The sequence below is a fragment of the Marmota flaviventris genome, chromosome 6 (assembly GCF_047511675.1).
Source record: "Marmota flaviventris isolate mMarFla1 chromosome 6, mMarFla1.hap1, whole genome shotgun sequence".
Classification (NCBI taxonomy): domain Eukaryota; kingdom Metazoa; phylum Chordata; class Mammalia; order Rodentia; family Sciuridae; genus Marmota; species Marmota flaviventris.
Genome location: NC_092503.1, coordinates 123,322,536 through 123,326,455, shown reverse-complemented (window position 1 = coordinate 123,326,455; position 3,920 = coordinate 123,322,536).

Here is a 3,920-nt window from a genome sequence, read left to right as displayed (position 1 = left end):
AACCAGGCTGTGCAGGGAAGACTATTTCTCCTTCCCCATTCTCTGGCTCCACCTCACAACCTTTTAGGAGCCTGACTCTGGGTCAGAATCAGAAGCTGCCTTTCCTCCTCTCAGACCTGGAGCGTCTCACATCTGCCTAGAACCAGAGCTGGAGTAGATTATCCCAGATCCCTGCATCCAAGCCGGTGTCTAGGTTTTGTGCTCCATCCCTGCTACCAAATTCTCCTATCCAGTCCCAGGGTGGCCATATGATTCCTGCACAAATGGTCCACAGGAAGGAAACCAAACTCCCTAAATTTTCTCTAACCGTTTTTAGACCCCCTAAATATGCATGATCCACCACCTCTCTGATCTCCACCTTGCAGAGATTACCCTGACCTGTCAGTAGCTTGGGGAGAACCAGTCATAGGACATGGAGCTTGTGGAGATCAGGCCTGCAGGAGATGGAACCTTCCAGTAATGGGCGGTTGTGGTGGTACAGACATACATGTGCCATGTGCAGCACATATATCTGAGCCCCTCACCCTAATGGGGTAAAGAAAGGATGAGGGCACAGAGCCTATTGTCAGGGAAAGAAAGAGGCATTCTGGAGACCATCAGCAGGGTCAGAGTTTGGAGGGGGGTCAAGCCCCCTCATTGACCTTCCCAGAGCTGTCTCCTTAGCTCACCATCCCCAAAATAGCAATCATCATTGATGTGATTCTCCTTGAACATTTGGTCCTTGCAGTTGTGCTCTGAAACATAAACTCCATGAATCCAGAAGTATCTTCCTCAGAAACACACCTCCCATATCTGCGTAAGAATAGATATTGGTCCTGCCCATTCCCACCTAACCCCACTGCTCATACTCCTGGTCCATGGGAGAAGGAGCTGGGAAGTCTACCTTCTGCCATTGCTCTGCACTGCATTGACTTTTGTGACTTTAAAGTTGCAATTTATTTCCTGAAATAATAAATAAATGTATACTTAAAAGTAGTATTTTTCCTAAATCTTTGTAGTTGATGTTACTGACTTACAGGATGGAGAAAATTTCCTTAATATTTGAAAGGTGAGCTCAGCTGGAAACCTGGGTAGAGGTAGAGGGGCAGTGCTTGGCAGCCAGTGCTCAAAAATATTGATTTGGGCTTGGCCATTACCCAGCCATGTCATCTCTACAACTTCATTGTGCTTACCCCTGCAGAAGGGCCTTGTCCCATGAGGATACATGATCAGAGGCTGATTTGGGGTTGATCCTATCTCTAGAACCTCAGCACTGAGGGTGGGACCAGGTATAGCCAGTCCTGACTCAGGCCTAGATTAATTTTCTAAGGTAGTTCTTTCCATCTTTTTCCATACATTTTATAAATAACCAATTTTTGCAATCAGCATAAAGATTAGATTTATTGTTTCTTGGAAATAATATTGCATTGCATGGATGCTTCTTGGTTTATTTCACCTGATCCCAACTGACATTCACTTGGGCTGTTGGCAACATTTTGCTATGACAAGCAGAACTAGGATAGCTAACCTTGCTCTAGACCCAACTCCATTACTTATTAACTTTGTGACACTGGACTATTTCATCTCTTTGACAATGTTTTTAGGATCTATCTGTAAACTATGTGTAAGTCTAATTCAGGGCTTCAGATTGCCATAGATTATGCTCATAAAACATTTTATTTACCATTTTCTTATTTATCATCACCTAATGTTACCACTGTTTACCAGTGATGAGTCCTTGCTTCCCCAATGTTGAAGTATAACACCAGAGAAGCATGCCGAGGCAAGGTCAGAGTGGAAAGTAGAAGTTTATTAAAGGACAGCAGAAAAGACTTCTCCCAGAGAAGAAGGGGACCCAAGAAGTGGAATCCGTGAAAGGGGGTTGTCTCCCCTTTTTATAGCTAAGGTCTTCTTTAGCTTTCCCACATTCCTGTCACATTCCTGTCCTTGGTTCTGTCAAGGGTGGGGCACAGGTGGGCCAAAGGAGTAATCTGGGCAGGAAGGACTTTTGGGTCAGCATCTTCAAGTTTGCTGGGAGCTGTTTCATTAACACTTCTTTGGGATGGGCTCTGGGCCTTGGGGACATTAACATGAGTTGTCCTGCTTTTCATTCTCAACATGGCCTCCATTTTGGATCTCACTCGATATTAGACCCGATTTACCTAACTACACTGACTACCTATTTTTAAATCTGGCTTCACTAGTTTGTTTCTACAATATATTACCATGTATATCTGTGTTAATCATCTTTCCATCACTATAACAAATACTCACGATTATTAACCTATAAAAAGAGAATGTAAAGAGAGAGAGAAGGTTTATTTTGACTCTGTTTTGTAGATTCTAGTCCATGATCATTGGGCCCCATTGCCTTTGGTCCTGTGGTGAGGCAGTACATAATGAATGGTAGGAACACATGACATAGCAAAACTACTCACTTTCCTCATGACCAGGGAGCAAAGAGAGATGCAGAGGAGGGGACATGTTCCCCAGTGAGCTAAATATTTTCCACTAGGCCCCATGCCCTAAAAGTTTACCACCTACCAATAACCCTGCCTGAGGGACCTTTAATATATGAGCCTTGCAGGGGATACTTATCCAACTGTAATACTCTGGGATTTTTGTTTGTTATATATTTATTTGGGGCTTTTGTTTTGTTATGCTCCAATTCAGGACACCCAAAAGACCACCAGAGACCAAGATCAATGTAAACAGCAAAGAGGTGTTTATTTCGAGCTTGCTTGGTCCTCCATGTGCACACAGCAACTGGTGACTCTGAGAGCCCCCGAGCCCAAGGTTGGCAGCACTTTTATACATTCTTTGGAGAAGGCAGGGACTTCACATACATCATAGCATCTCTTAGCAAATCATCACACACCTCAGGAAAATCAAATAACAACTCTAAAACATGATTAGCACATTCACTGGCGGGAACAAGTTGGGTAGGGGTGATCGGTTACTACAAGAGGGGGATTCCTTTGAACTGATTGGTTTAAGCCATGAGGGCAGTACTGCTGAACTACATGGTTTCCCAACATGTTATCAACCACCATAATCTACTGGGAGGGTCATCTGGCATCCCAGGTATTTCCCTGTCTCATGCTGATTGGTGGCTGCTAGGGGGCTGCTATGGATCCCCACCTAGCCTGACTGAGTCAGGGACACCTGGTGCAGCAGATCTCTCCTGTTATTTGTAGATAAACAACTTAGCAGGGTGGGAATTTGCCTAGGAGTGCTCTGTGGGTCTTTCCAAGGACAAAGGTCATGTCCCTTCCTTGGACAGGCTGTTAGACCAGGACGCAAGAAAAGACCACTGACTCCAATTAAAATCAAATTAAAGCAAGCTTATTATTTCGACCGGCCGGGCTGCTTCTCACTCCCAAAACGGCGGGAACAAGACAGCACCCCACCTTTCCTACAGCCCAGCTTTATAGCCCAGAAAGTTACACAAAGGGGGGTTACAGATAACAGAACTCTGACAAGCATCACACTAATGGTAGTTTACATTTTTTTTTTTTTTTGCTGGCCCCAACATCAGAATTTATGAGGACCATTAGAACCTCAGAGAGGGTCGTTGTCTGGCCAGGGAAGGCCAATATTTATGAGGTGTCACTAAAGTTTCAGAGAGGGCTGCTATCTGGTCAGAGAGTCAGGCATGGGTGAGTTCAAGGCACGGGCAGGCATTCCAAGCAGGTTCAGATGTAAGGATCCCGCGAAACGTCGGAGAAAGAGACCACCAAGTGACCACTCATGCAATTGGCAGAAGGGGATTTATTGAACCAGCATGCTGGGGATCCGTGCCCACTCAAGAAGGGAAAGCAGCCAGAGCCCTGAGCAGGGGCTGAGCACTGCTTAAGTACACTTTTTGGGGAGGGCGGAGGGCTTTGTATACATCAGAACAAATCATCATGAGGCGCGGGAAAATTGAATAACAACTCCTA